Source organism: Sarcophilus harrisii, chromosome 5, assembly GCF_902635505.1.
Source record: "Sarcophilus harrisii chromosome 5, mSarHar1.11, whole genome shotgun sequence".
In the NCBI taxonomy this organism is placed as follows: domain Eukaryota; kingdom Metazoa; phylum Chordata; class Mammalia; order Dasyuromorphia; family Dasyuridae; genus Sarcophilus; species Sarcophilus harrisii.
In genome coordinates, this window is record NC_045430.1 from 159863728 (window position 1) to 159879641 (window position 15914).

The following is a 15914-nucleotide window of genomic DNA, read 5'->3' on the forward strand; positions in this document are numbered from 1 at the left end:
TGAACTTAAAAAAAAAATTCCTTGCCTTGCATATGACAGTATAATGGGTACTGTTTCTTTGGACCTTGGAAAGTAAGGGAAAATAGTCAGCCCTCCCATTGTTACCAATTGGTATCTAAATCTAAAGCTGGTTGCACTGAAGAAACTCATGAAAGAAGCTTTTGAATGAAAAGGTATAGGAATATGTAGTATTAAATCAATTAGCATAAATGTTTGAATGGAAAATTTCTTTTTATGGAACTTTTGACAAAATAGTTCACTTAATAACTATCATTTTTTCCAAACCAAATAAAATGATGCAGTAATTGTTAACACAAATAAGTCCTCTCACTTGTTGACCTTGGTAGTTTGCTTTTATTTGATGCTAATATTGTTTAAAATATTAGCCGCATTCATGATTTTTTAAAAATGAAAAAGATGAATCACCATAATAAGCATTTCTGTATAAAGTTCATTGAATGGTGGCATTCAAAAGAAATTATAATCATTTTAATGCAATGGAATTTTATAGCAATCATCATTCTTAAGCTCTAGTGTGAATTCATCAAGGAGACACACCAAACTATCTTCCTAAAAACAAAAAAACTCAAAGAATAGAATGATGCCTACTATGTACTTTCAGTAGTAAATGAGTAAACAAAATGAGAGAGACATTTAGTAGGGTTTAATGTTTTATCCCTATGAAAGAGAAAATGTTATGATGAAATCAGCTGGAATTTTTAGAATTCTAGAGTTTTTAATCACATTAAAAATGTAATAAAAAAAAGTAAAACTATGATTTCATCCAAATTCTATTTCAGTGGGCAAGGTCTTCTACTTAAATGATCTTCCGGAATGTTTCTCAGAACTACTGAAGGAAACCAAGTCTAGTTTGTGTTTGTTTTCAATCATGTTTAAATCTCTGTGACCCCTTTTGAGATTTTCTTAATAAAATTACTGGAGTAATTTTATCATTTCCTTCTCCACCTCATTTTACAGATGAGGAAACTGAAGCAAACAGAGATAAGTGACCTGCCCAATCACAGTAGGTGTCTAAGGTGATATTTGAACTCAGGTCTTCCTAATTTCAAGGCCTGGTACACTGTCCTTCCTCCATTATAGGGCTAAAGTTACTTTTATCCCGTTCCCTTTTTGTTTGCTTATTCCTTTTATTCATTCTTCCATTCATCCATTTGTTGTTTGTTTATTTATATTTTTTATAGGTATAATGAACCTATCTCTCTCAGGTTAGAAGTCTAGTGGACACTTATGACCTGTTTCCATTACTATCTGGCAAGGATATTTGACCTCTCTTTCTGAACATATTTAATGCTTCCCCTGTTGGTCATGTTTGTAGGTTTCTGCTCTCAGGAGCTCAGGAATGGCTTAACACGTTCCACTCAAAATTTCAGAATTCTCGTGATCTACTAACCTCAGCCTCCCTAGTTTCAAGCCTCCTGTTCCTTTTTCTTCCAGATAAAAGTAGATAATAGTTAATATATTTCAGAGGAGAATATTTTAGCTTCCCAAAAGCATTGTAAATAATTTATTTTTTAAAAAACCACTGTAATCCCTTTCCATCTTAGTAATGTAATTAATTTTTAAAAGTAATCCTTTGTTGTCCAGAAACAATTAGCAGAATGTTTGATAATCAGTAAAATGACATGGAGTACAAAGATATGGTACTCTATAGCCAAAATTGCTAGCTTAGAGAATTGTATAACAATGCAGTTATATATATTAATAATTTTATGGGTAGTTTTGTGGGAGTTGGGGGATGGGGAAGAGACAGACAGAGACAAATCTGGGAGTACCACACTGTTGGAGAGATACTTAGTAGTACATATGAAAAGACAGAAAAAAGTACAGGAAGAAGTCAAGAGAAAGACATTCATAAAGGACAAGTAACTTGAAATAAAATCATTGATAATTTATTTTAATGGCTCCTGACATATAATCGGATAAGCTTCCATAGATGTTTTAACTTTTCTCATTTGCTAACTGACATGTTCCACCAAACCTCTATTGTAGATCTTTTCTTTACTGGACATGTCAGCTGGGATTGGGTAAATCTCAATCATAGCAAAACCATAGTTGAGAAATATTCGACATAATAAACAAAAATACAATACAACATAGATGATATTAATTTATGATTTTCTAAGTTAATATGAAGCCTTTCAGGAATCCCATTTATTTGAGATTGCCAAACACCTGTATATTATTGCTTGGTGATCTCATCAGCTTCTATGTATTCAATTTTTATCTCTGCAAATGATTCTCAAATATATTCATTTCTAAACTCACTCTTGACCTCCAGGCTTTTATCACCAAATATCTACTGAACAGCTCAAACTGGATGTGTGCTATAGATATCTTCAGACCCACTTAATTCTATTCTCTTCCCTGATAATTATGACCACTAATCCTGTATTTATGATCTATCTAGCTATCTATCTATATGTGTGTGTGTGTGTTTGCATGTTTTCCTTCTTATTAGTAAACAATTTGACAGCTTTTTATTGTTTAGTCATGGTCTGATTCTTTTTGACCCCATCGGGGATTTTCTTGGTAAAGATATTGGAGTGGTTTACCATCTCCTCTTCTAGCTCATTTTCCAGGTTAGGAAACTGAGGCAAACAGGGAAAAGTAATTTGTTTTAAGTCACACAACTAGCATTTCAGGCTGGATTTGAACTCATGTCTTCCACGTCTGGCACTCTATCCACTGTGTCACTCTATCCACTGCCCTACTTGAGGCTAGAAATTGTCTTTTTTCCTCTTTTTGTATCTCCAGTGCCTAGCACTCTGCCTGGATCATAGTAGGCACTTAATAAATGTTTATTGGTTGATGGATTGATAGAGATCCTCACTGCCTCATGGTTAGAGTATTAACATAATATGGTAGTTAGATTTTCTGCTTTAGGTCTCTTACTTGAGACCCATTCCAGTCCATTCTTCATTCACCTGTCGAATTGATCTGTCTTCCTTAAGCACAGATCTCCCCTCCCCCCAATTCATTCAACTCCAATGGTTTTGTATTACCTCTGGATCAATTATAAACATTTTCTGTCTTTTAAATCCTTTAATAAATTGGAGCTTGCCTTCCTTTTCGGTCTTTGTAAAGCTTATTATACTTTCCACAATCCCTACCTTGTACCTTGCCATTGAGTGACACCAGCTTCCCTGCTAATCCTTGCACAAAACACTCTATCTGCCAACCTTTGTCATTTTCACTGGCTGTACCTAATGCCTAGAATTCCTCTCCTTCCTTATTTCATCTCTTTGCTTTCCTGCCTTCTTCCTGGTCCCAGCTAAAATCCCATCTCCTGCATTTCCTATTGCCACTCTAAAGCTCATTTCTTCCCTCTCTTGTTTATTTCCAACTTATGCTGGATTTCTTGTCTTTGTCTGTCTCTCTGCCTCTGTTGTGTGTCTATTTCTCTCTCTCTCTCTCTCTCTCTCTCTCTCTCTCTCTCTCTCTCTCTCGTATATTTGCTTGTTGTTGTTCCACCTCCATCTCCCACCCCAATTAGACTGAATTTCTTGAGGACAGACAGAATTTTTTTTTTTTTTTTTTTTTTTTTTTTTTGCCTTTCTTTGTATTCCCAGTCTTTAGGCTGGTGCTTAATTAATTCTTGTTGGCTTGACCCTCTAGTCAGGAAGATTTTATTATTAGTTCAAAATAAAAGCATTAAATTAAATAGCAGGAAAATTCTCAAGAGAACATTCTTCCCCCAAAATGTGCAAATATACCTATCATTGGTGGGAAGGAGGAATGCACATAGGGATCATTCTTAAGAGACATCTATATGAAGGAACACATGTTCAGAATGCATGGAGAGAGGAGTAATTTATACTTTTGATACCATAAGAACACCAGTGACTTCTTGTTGGAATCTTTACAAAGTGTTAAGCCATTGGAGTTCATTTAATCTTAGAAAGAGTTATTTTGGGCCAGAACTTGAACTAGGTACTAAGTACAACTGATGAAAACAATGCTTGTGTTCATACCTTTAAAGAGCTCATAAGTATCTAAGAACTCAATGGAGTTCACATGTTTGGGAGATTTCAGAGAGCATGCTGGGAGATATCCCACAATCCCACTCTGAGAGAAGTAGCATACTACAGTTTCAGTGAGCGACTCAAGGGGGTTCTGGGAAACTTTGACAGGAGTTGGAAACAGAGCAATCTGGGAGATACAAAAGTCTACTCGCCTCAGTTGGAGATTGAGAAGCCACGAGTCGGAGCTGGCTGGAGGCTGAAGAAAGCAGAGGCAGAAGCCAAGGAGAAAGCTGCAAGAGCTCAAGCAGAGAGATAGGTCTCTGAACTAACCGGGCTAATTTGGAAGGAGAAATAAACGTTTGCATTTTTACCAGCTGGCTGCGATTTTGGAGTAATTATTTATTTCAATAAGGCTGCCTCCGGAAAACCTTCACATTTTGGCGCCCTGAACGTGGGACTGACAGAACCCTCAGCTGATTTCATTGGAAAAGCTCCGATCCTGATTTCAGTAGAAAAGCTCCGATCCTGATTTCAGTAGAAAAGCCTCTGATCCTGATTTCAGTAGAAAAGCCTCTGATCCTGATTTAAGTGGAAAAGCCTGTGACCCTGATCGAGTGGGAAAGTCTCTTCAACCCAGAAATTAAGAGTGAGTACAACAAAGAAATTTTGTTAAAGGAATTAAAGTAGAATTTCAGCTAACATGGGACAGATCTTTAGAAAACAGCCTTCTGTTTCTGTACAAGGAAAATGTTTAGAGAGCATTGTTAAAGTTATGGAAAGCGAAGGTTTGATTATAAATATGGAGCAGATCACTGAACTTTTACAAACTGTTAAGAACATATGTCCTTGTTTCTCTCTGGAGAAAGAATTAGATCTAGATGAATGGGACTTAGTAGGAGACGATCTTTGTCAATTCTGTAATAAAAATGGCCCTAACTTAATTTCTAAAGACATATTTAATACATATAATTTAATACAACTGGCTATAAGAAGCTATTTAAGTGTTAAAATGAAAAAGAAGAAAGTGCCAACTAAGCTAGGTGATAAGCAGGAAAATTCAGATAATGGAGTTAAGTTCAATCCTGAGTGTGATACTTCACAGCAGGAGGAACTAGATCATTCCTCATCTAATGAAGAAGAGGAAGAGAGAGAGGCGGAAATACAGTCAGCTTCTCCTATGAAGCAGAATATGACAAGATTAGAAGAAGCATTAATTAAAGCAAAAAATAAAGGAGAAGTTATATCTGATTTTATAAATGTATATCCTGTGATGGAAAAGATTGACTCTTCAGGTCAAAAAGACAATACACTCCTTTTAATTTGGAAAAACTTAAAGATTTGAAAAAGGGTTGCACTCTTTATGGGGCTACATCATCTTATGTGAAGATGTTGCTAGATAATTTGTCTTATGAAATCTTAACCCCAAATGATTGGAAATCCATAGCGAAAACATGCTTAGAACCGGGACAAAATGTGTTGTGACTTTCGGAGTTTCATCAATTATGTAGGATTCAAGCCCAACGCAATAAGCAAATAGGAACTATTGGACAAATCACTTTTGACCAACTAGCTGGTGAAGGTCAGTATGCAGAGAATTCAGAACAGATTTATTATCCCATAACAGCGTATGAGAAGATTTCTAAGGTTGCAATAAAAGCTTGGTGTTCCCTCCCGGGACAAAAAGATCGAGGGGAAGCTTTCACAAAATTAAAGCAAGGTCCCAATGAACCTTTTGCAGATTTTGTGGGGCATTTGCAAACAGCTGTAATCAGAACCATTGGAGATAATGCTGCTACAGAAATAATGACGAGACATCTGGCTAAGGAAAATGCCAATGAGATTTGCAAAAGAATTATATGGGGACTAGACAAAGATGCTCCTTTAGAGGAGATCATAAGACGCTGTGCCACAGTGGGCACAAATGCTTATTATACCCAAACTATGATGAACATGGAAAGACAGGGTCCCTTTTGGCAAGGGACTTCTAGAGAAATTCGTCAGTGTTTTCAGTGTTAAAAAGTTGGACATTTGAGAGCTCGATGTAGATATGGAGATAGAATGAGAAGACAGGGTGAGAGAAAACCCAAAACTCCATGCCCAAAATGCAACCCAAGGCTTCCACTGGGCCTCTGAATGTAGTTCAACTCCGAGAAATGAGGGATAAGGCCCAGCTCCTAAGTATCAATCAGGGCCCCAAGTGGGGCAAGATGGCAGTCGAGGTTACACCCAGAGAGCCTTTAGAAATTCGATAGTGAGATATGATCAATCAGTCAAAAGGCAATAGGCAATCGGATGGAAGAAGGAGATTACACAATCAATCCGCAAAAAGGCAATCGGAGGGTAAAAGAGGATTGCAATTAGGAAAAACAGAGTTGTATGCAGTAGAGACTACTGAGATATCCCCTGGAGAAGTGAAATCTGTTCCTGTTCAGCCTATGTAGGCTTGACCATTTCACCTCCAGAGAGTGCTTACAAACCAGTGGCCATCCACAACTTCTGATAATGAACATAGTCTTATTTATACTATCCTCATGGTGACTGCTATTTATACTATCCTCATGGTGACTGCTATGTATATATATTTTTTCTCATATATGTTTCCTTTGGGGCAACTAGCCGGCCTGGCCTTGAATCAAGAAGACCTGCATTCAAATTCAGATTCAGACATTTACTAATTGTGTGACCTTGGGCAAGTCTTTAAATCTGTTTATCTTAATCCACTGGAGTAGGAAATGGTAAACCATTCCAGTATATTTGTCAAAACATCATGAATAGTATAATCCATGAGTTCATGAAGAGTAAGACATAACTGAAGGACTGAACAACAGCATTGTCTTCTCTGGCCCCTGTTGATTTCAGCTCTGGTTGCTATTCCTATAGTCTTAAATGGCTATTGCTCCATGCTATTATAGTCTACTATATATATATATATATATATATATATATATATATATATATATATATTTTAAGGACTAGCCAAGCCCAAATTTGGTTCTGAATCACCTCAAGCTAAGATTATTATTATTTTTTGAGATCCCTATGTCTTTTGGTCAAAGCCCTAGGTGAGAGATAGCTATGTGGTTTAGAATTAAAACATTGCCACCCCCCATGTATCCTAGTTTAGTATGCAAATGAATTTAAGCCAAGTCAAAACTAAATTAATGAGGAGGCAAAGACATTTTTCTCCATCTCTCTGACTCTTCATTCCTGTCTTGCTATGAAAATCTAGGGAGCAGCAAAGCCTTATTGCTTTGGTGCAGTGTTGTGTCCTACAAAAAAAAAAAATCTTCATTTGTAAAATTTCCTATATTTCTCAATTTTTGCTGGCAAAGGATATCATAAACTATTAGTGCTGCTAGAATTACAATAAACATGTTTGTTGCCAAATCTGATTTTAAAAATTGCTGCAGTGCTAACAGAAATATAAAGCATTAATGCTGAGTGATTTAATTCAGTTAATACAGTGAATACTTATTAAACTCCTACTGTGTGCAGGGTTCTAGGCTAGACCTTAGTAAATGATTTATATTTTTGTGGGGCACAGAGATAGGGTTATGGGAGTAGTTCTTCAATAATAGGGAAGGTGGCACTGAGAGTGTTTATGGGAAGTTTGCAGAAATTGGAGAACTCTCGTTATCAGGCTGATTTCAGTTTATATTCTGAGTATTCTGATGTCTGTCAGTTCCTTCCAGTTTATATTCCCTGTGTCCTTCTTTGCCATATATATTTGAACAGGCGTCAATATCTTGGAACTCTAGTACTCCCCCTGTCAGTATCTTTATAGGAGTGTTTCAGAGTTGTGAACAGATGACTGCATCTGAAAATGAAAGACCCAGATCTTTCCACTTATTATCTATGGCCATAAGCACAGCATTGAACTTCTGTGATCTACATGTAGTCAGTGCAGTAATTCGTGACTTGCTTACTTCATTGTATTGTTGTGGTGATTAAAGGAATCGAGACTTTGGAAACTAAAAAACTGCACCGTATAATATTTGATATTAGACATCAGGGATACATGGAATACATTCAGTCTTCTGGTACTGCTAATACACAGTCAATAACCCATCCCATTTGATTTAGTTTTCCTAAACCAGAATTATCTAATCTATAAAAATATGGATTTTTTTTTCTTTCTCTAAGAATTAAAAAACCCCATGAATTAGGTGCTAGGAGAGGTGCAGAATTTAGGTAAAATCTAGTCTCTGCCCTCAAGGAACTTAGAGACTGAAAATAAATAAATTGCCAATTGACATGCCTATCAGAACTGTGACGTAAATTATAATAAACATTTCTGTCAAAATTGGGTAATGTTAATCAGTTAATTTTGTATTAATGTTAGCAGTGCTGGCCAGCATTGAAAATGGAAACAACTTTACAAATAGATTTTTCTTATATACAATCGTACAAACCGAAAACTAAGAAAAGCAGTCTTAATTCTTACTAAAATGTCAAGATTATGAAAAATATTTCATATGCACATACATGTTATTTAATGTAATTCCTTCCTGTTTTAAGACTCTCTTGTTTTTCTTTGCAGTCAATGCATATGTTTCCTCATTTTTTCTCCTTTATTCTTATTCCATCTCTGGTCAAGCAGAAAACAATAAAAACTATGTATTTTTTAGAGGGAATTCTTTTTTTATTGACTTTTTACTGTATTATTGAGCTCCCACTGAGCACAAGCCTCTGTAGTGGGCATTATAGTGAACTCCAGCCTGTATTCTAACCCTGATTGGTTTCAGCCTACTACCTATAGATGTAAAATATTCGACCCTTGGGTCAACAGACAGAATTCAGACATTGTTTTATTGCCTGAAGTGCTCTTTCAAGTCTTAAAAATCTTTCACCATCTAGTCACACCCCCCAGAGGCCAGACTATTGCATGAATTTCTTTCTTTCTCTAACCAATTTGAAGTTCATAAGTATTTAGATGGCCAGTATGTATGATTTTCAGAGAATTGATTATTCAGTTTGCCCATTGTGGTTGCATACATTTACTTGCTTTATATTATATGTTAGTCTAATGGCTATAATTGGTATAATTATTTTAATGGAATAATCCTAATTGCAATGAAAGTATTTTTTTTTAAATCAAAGTTATTCTGAGTGTTTTCTGAAAAGAAAGATGGCTGTGTGCTAAGCTTCCTTCTGTCTTTGGAAATTATCAAAGTTATTTTATATTTATTTTATAACAAAAATGGCAAGGAATGTTCAAATATGGTGAAATTTTTTTGTTTATAGATAAAATAATTTCAGTTTATTTTATATAATGACGATTGAGGATAGAAGTTTAATTCTTGGTTTATACTGGCCTGTTTTTACCTTTACCAGGTTCTCTAGTCATTACGGCTTTCACTCAGAAAATTATATTTGTCAGACTCACAGCAAAAACTAGTAGAAACCAAGAAGTTGCAGGTGTTAAGTTGCCCTTTTCTTGAGATCCCTGACTCTACCGAAGGGCAATTTAAAATTACTTTAAAAAATAAAGTTGAGTTTATATCTGTTGTTTATATATCATTTAAAATTTCCCTTCCCATATTCCTCTTATGCCCCTGAAATCTATACCTTGCAAGAATTTTTTTTCCTTTTACAAAGAGGAAGAAGGTGGGGGAAATATTATCAATAAATACATTTTTAAAAATCCAACAATATATATTGCACTTTGAAGTTTTCCTCCAATCCTCTACTTCTTCAGTGTTCTGGAGTAAGGGGAGGGGATGTCTTCAGACCTCGTTTGTCATTAAATTTGTCCATTGTAATTTTAGCACATGCCTTTTCACTTATTTTGTGATTGCTGTTTTTTTCCCCCATGTGCATTGTTGAAATTTGTATTTTTTTGTTGGCTCTGTTTACCTCATTTTGTATCAGGTCATCTAAGTTTTATTCTTCTCTGCAGTCATCATATTTGTTGTTTCTTAATATTCAATTACAATCATGTACCTCAGTTTCTTTAGCTATTTGTCAATGGATGGGCATATATTTTATTTTTGGTTTTTTGCTATTATAAATATTTTGGGACATACAGATCATATTTCTTTTTTATCAATTATTTCTTTGGGGTATATTCCCAGTAGACGAATCGTTGGGTTCAGAGGGTATGGACATTTTTAACTACTTTGTTTTCATAATTTCAAGTTGCTTTCCAGAATGGTTTACTTACTAAGTCTTAGCTTTACTAGCAATGTTTTTCCACAACACCTCCCCTTTTGCTACTCTTTTCTTTTGTCATAGACTGGCATTTTAACCCTCATTTGTTTTTAGCTTCTTAGGATAGCATTTAATCATGTGTTTTTTAATGAATGTTTACTGCATGCACAGTATTTTTTCTAAGTATATTTTCTTTAAAAAAAAAAAAAACAAAACCAAAAGGCCATTTTTTATAAGTTGACTTTTAAGAATTTATTTTTGCTTCTTCTTTACATAGACACTTTGTCAGTGTTTCTCAAAATCACATTCTTTACAAGATCCCACAAAGCAGCTGGTGTCTTTTCTCTTAGCATGTGTGCAAGCACACACACATAAAACACACACATCTATCAACACAGAAGGGAAAAAGGAACTTCCTGCACATCTTACCTTCGTATCTTTCTCATTTAGCTTACCTGTCAACTCACTTTAACTACATTCCAAATTTTTGGGTCAGCAGTACAAATTGCTTTTATTCAGTTAATTCCAATTTTGTTCTCTGTGCTTGTGAACATGCTAACAAACTATAAGATGTCCAATTAAAAATTGGAAATAGCTTTCTAAAAGAAGCCAAGGACAGATGCAGTGTGTGTGTGTGTGTGTGTGTGTGTGTGTGTGTGTGTGTGTGTATTTGTAGCCTTTCTGAAAAGATAAGTTTAAGACAATGCCAGCCATATGGATTTATTTGTTTTCAAGTTTTATGAATTCTTGAATCTATTTCTAACTTTTTTTTAATGTTCTGTCTCTGTATTTAGCCGCTAGATTTCTTAACTCTTCATCATCACCAATCTATTGAACATTTTTAACTGGATATCCTATAGACATGTTCAACTTAATGTCCACAAGAGAATCCAAACTCCCCTATTTTTTTCTTAAATATTTCCCAATTACATGTAAAAATTTGAAAAGGCAAGCAATTTGATTTCTATTATATATGTAAGGTCATTCTAATATATTCCCATATTAACCATGTTTCAAAAGAAAATACAAAATTAAACAATGAAAATAAAATTTTTAAAAATATACTTCACTCTGAATTATACTTCTCTGAATTCAGAGTTCATCAGTTCTCCTTTTGGAATGGATATCATTTTTAATCGTAGATCTTTTGGAATTGTATTAGATCATTGTATATAAATCATTCAGAGTTGGTCATCTCTATAACATTGCTGTTACTGTGTAAAGTGTTGTTCTGGTTCCATTCATTTCAGTTTGCATGATTTCATATGACTTACTAAGTTTTTTTGAAACCATTGTTTTTCATTATAATCAGATAACAGCTTATTTGGTCTTTTCTCAATTAGTGGACATCTCCTTGATTTTCAGTTTCTTTGCTACCACAAAAAAGAGTTTCAATAATAAATACATTGTAAAAATAGGACATTTTTCCTTTTCTTTGATCTCTTTGTTGATACAAATGTAGTAATGGTAATGCTGGGTCAAAAGGTATGCCCAATGTTTTAGTCCTTTGAGTCTACTTCCAAATTGTTCTGTTGGAATAGTTGGACTAGTTCACATCCAGCAACAACAGTAGTATTGAGTTTTTCTGTATCCTTTTCTGTTATTGTACCTTATCTTACAAGTGCGACGTAGCATCTCAGATTTCTTTTAATTTTGCCTATCTCTAATCAATAGTAATTTAGAGTATTTCTTCATGTGACAACTGACAGCTTTTATGTCTTCTAAGAACTTGAACATTTATCAAATGAGGAATAGCTTTTACTTTTATAAATTTGACTCATTTCCTTATATTTGAGAAATGAGGCCTTCATCAGAGAAATTAAGTATAAAATTTTCCCCCAGTTTTCCTTTTTTTTTTCTTCCCTCCTTTTTTAGTAGGAAAAAAAGAATAAGAAAATAAAAAAAACAGAAAAGAAAAATGAAACAAACAAAACAGATCATTGTTATGCACCCAACAGAACATCAGGGAGGATTCAAAATATATAACAATAAATTACCATTTCAAGAGAAGTTATATAATAATAGAAGAAATTATGAGTGTCCATCTTTTCTTTATTTCCTTTTTGGTTATTCTTTTTTTTTTTTTTGTCTGCAGAACACTTTTTTTACTTTATTCTTTCCCCCCTTTTATCCCTTTTATCTCCTTCAAGCAGGCTATAGTCGAGCAAGGATATATTTATGTATACATATATAGATATATACCTCCCCACTTTTACCACCTCACACATATCTTTCCTACTTCTGCTCTTTGCTATAATTTTACTCCTTAACTTGCCTTGCTATTATTTTAGCCTTTTCCCACCCATGGAATCTCATTTTTAAAAAACTGATTTACTTAAAGAAAAGAGGAAAAAGAAAGAAAAATAAAACAAAACAAAAAAAAAGAAAAGAAAAATAAAACATTATCATGTGCCCAACAGAATTTAGGGGAAGATTCAGAATATATAACAATAAATTTCCATCTCAGGAAGGAAGATATAATTTCTTCCTGAAGAAATTATATTTGAGTGTCTGTCTTTACTTCCTTATAGGTTGTTCTTTTATTTTCTATGGAATATTTTTTTTATTTTATTATTTTTTTCCTTTCATCTCTCTCACCTCCCCCAAGCAGGCTATAATTAAGCACAGATAAATTTAATACACACACACACACACACACACACACACACACCCTAATCTATTCCTCTGATCTATCATTCTATTTCTTTGCCAGTACTAGATTGTTTTGATGATTACTGCTTTATTATATCATTTAAAATCTGAAACTGCTAGACTGCCTTCTTCACATAATTCTTTTCACTGCTTTCCTTGATATTATTGATCTTCCAAATGAATTCTATTGCTATTTTTTCTAATTTTATGAAATAATTCTTTAATAATTTAATTGGTTTGACACTGAATAAGTAAATTAACTGGTAGAATTGTTATCATTATATTGGCTTGGTCAATGAGCAGTTGATATTTCTCCTGTTGTTTAGTTCTGTATTTGTTTTAAGTGTTTTATAATTGTGTTCTTATAATTCCTTCTTTGTCTCGGCAAGTAGACTCCCAAGTATTTTATACTGTATGCATTTATTTTAAATGCAATTTCTCTTTCTGTGTCTTGCTGCTGGGTTTGGTTGCTGGCATATAGAAATACTAATGCTTTATATGGGTTTATGCTATATCCTATAACTTTGCTGTTATATACAATATACAATATATACAATAACAAAGTTATTATTTCAACTAGTTTTTTAGTTGTTTTTTTCCCTACATATACCATCATATCATCTAGAAGGGATGTTAATTTTGTTTCTTCATTTCATATTTTTATTCCTGTGGCTTCACTTTTTAAAATATAAATCCCATTAATTATGGAGTATGATCTTTGTGATATACTGCTATTATCTTCTTGATAATATATTATTTAAAATTTTTGCAGAGATAGTAAGGGAATTAGTCTATCGTTAATTTTGGTTTTGTTTTAATATTTTGTGTTCTCCCTAGTTTAGGTATCAAAACCATGTTTATGTCATAAAAGATATTTAGTAATACTCTACCTAGTTTTTTTCAATTCTTAGTTGGAATAAATTGTTCTTCAAATAATTGCTAGAATTTATAAGGTCCTGGGAGTTTTTCTTAAGGAACTCACTGATGGCTTGTTCACTTTCCTTTTTTTAAGGTAAGGTTAGTTAAGTATTATATTTCTTCTGTTAATTTGGACAAGTTATGTTTTTGTAAATGTTAATCCAATTGTCAGTTTCATTGACATAACTGGCCAAATCCTAATTTTTGCTTTACTTTTGTCTTCATTGATGATACATTCATCCTTTTCATTCTCGATACTAGTAATTTGGTTTTCTTCTTTCCTTTTTAAAAATCAAATTAAGAAATGATATGTGTCATGAAAAATTACGATGGATGAACAGAATAAAACAGTTATACGCAGAAATGAAAGGTGTTACAATAATAAAATGATCAAGTGCAGTAACTTGATTTAATAAACCATTTTTCCACAGCTATTCCTATGAGTATTTTTAACCATAAAATGTCCTTATCCAATGCATTCCTCTCTCTTTTGCTGCTATTCCATATTATATTGGATTTGATGAGTATTCCAATATTCCAAAGTCAGTGTAAACATATTCTTGTGTTTACAGATACTGTAAAATGCATATTTTCCCTAGGAAAAATTCAAAAAAGAAAATGTTTCTACTTAAAAAAAGAAAAAGAAGTGATATATGTGATTAATAAAATCAGCTGTTTAATTTATTAATTCAGTGTTGTTGGGTTTTTGTTTTTATGATTTGTTTTGGTTTTCATCTGATTTATATCTCCATTGATTTTCAAATTTTCCATTTTGGTGTTTAATTGAGGATTCAATCTTCCTTTTTCTAATTTCTTTTTATAAATTATATGCCCAATTCACTGATCAGCCAATTCTTCATTTTACTGATGTAAATAAACTTTTAGATATATACAATTTCCTCTAAGTACTGGTTTGGCTATGTCCCACTAATTTTGGGATGTTGTCATTCATTCTCTTTAATGAAATTATTGATTGTTTCTGTGGTTTGTTCTTTGATCCACACATCCTTTAGAATGTTTAGTTTCCACTTAGATTATATTTGTGTTTCTATGAACCTATGTTAAATGTAATTTTTATTGCAATGTGGTCTGAAAAGATTGCATTTAATAGCTCTATTTTTCTTCATTTTTTTGAGAGTATTATGCCCTAACGCAGTTTTTTCAAAGGTATCATATACATCTGAGAATAAGATATTCTCCTTTCCATTTTGCATTTCATTTTCTCCAGAGGTTTCTCAAATCTAATTTTTCTAAAGTTGTATTAATCTCCTTTATTTTTTATTTATTTTATAGTTAGATTTACCTAGCCCTGAGAGGAAAAGTTGAAGTCCTCTGCTAATATAATTTTACTGTATATTTCCCCTTGCAATTTATTTAACTTTTCCTTTACGAATTTGGTTTTACCTGCATTTTTTGAGAGAGAATTTTCCTCTCAAACCTTCATTTTTTTGTATTCTCTTTCTATGAAGAATCCATCTCACTGCCCTAATAGTGATATAGTTTTAGAAGATACACAAATGATTTCTGCATATAGTAAGATACATAATTTAACTTTTTTGAGATTCTTATAATATTTTCTTTCGTGTTTACTTTTTTATGCTTTTCTTGAATATTGTATTTCAGCTTTTTCCCCCCTTTGGAAATGCCTGAAATCCTTCTATTTCATTTATTTATTTATTTTATCTTTGAAAGAGTATACTCTTTTGCCTTCTGGAATATCAAATTCCAAGCTGTTTGTTCTTTTAATGTAGTAGTTGCTGAATCTTGTTTTATCCTTACTGTGGCTCCATGGTATTTAAATATTTTCTTTCTGTTTGCTTGCCCATTTAGCCAATTTTGCTTTTTTAAGGAGTTATTATCAGTAATGAATTTTTCTTTCTCTTTTTACTTTGACTAATTGTATTTTTTAGAATGTTATTTTTCTTCAATATTTTTGTGCCTCTTTTACCAAGGCTGTTATCTGTCTGTTCATACTTTTCTTCCTTTGCCTATATTTCGTTACTTAATTTTTCCTCAGCCTTTTAAATTAGATTTTGAAAGCCAGTTTTTTTAATTTTTAAAGAATTTTTGTTCTGCTCATGTCTAATTCACATTTTTCTTGGATGCTTTCTTTGTAGCTGTTTTTACTTCATTTTTTTTTCTGAATTTTTATCTTGCTCTTCCTTGTCACTATAGTATCTTTTTATGGTTAGGTTCTTTTTTGTTGTCATT

General features: G+C 33.1%; 1 protein-coding gene across 1 annotated transcript in view; it reads left to right on the forward strand.

The window, feature by feature from the left end:
* Positions 1–15914, forward strand: part of FOXP2 (forkhead box P2) — a 696776-nt gene that overhangs the window by 233837 nt on the left and 447025 nt on the right. The gene's annotated exons all lie outside the window — the stretch shown is intronic.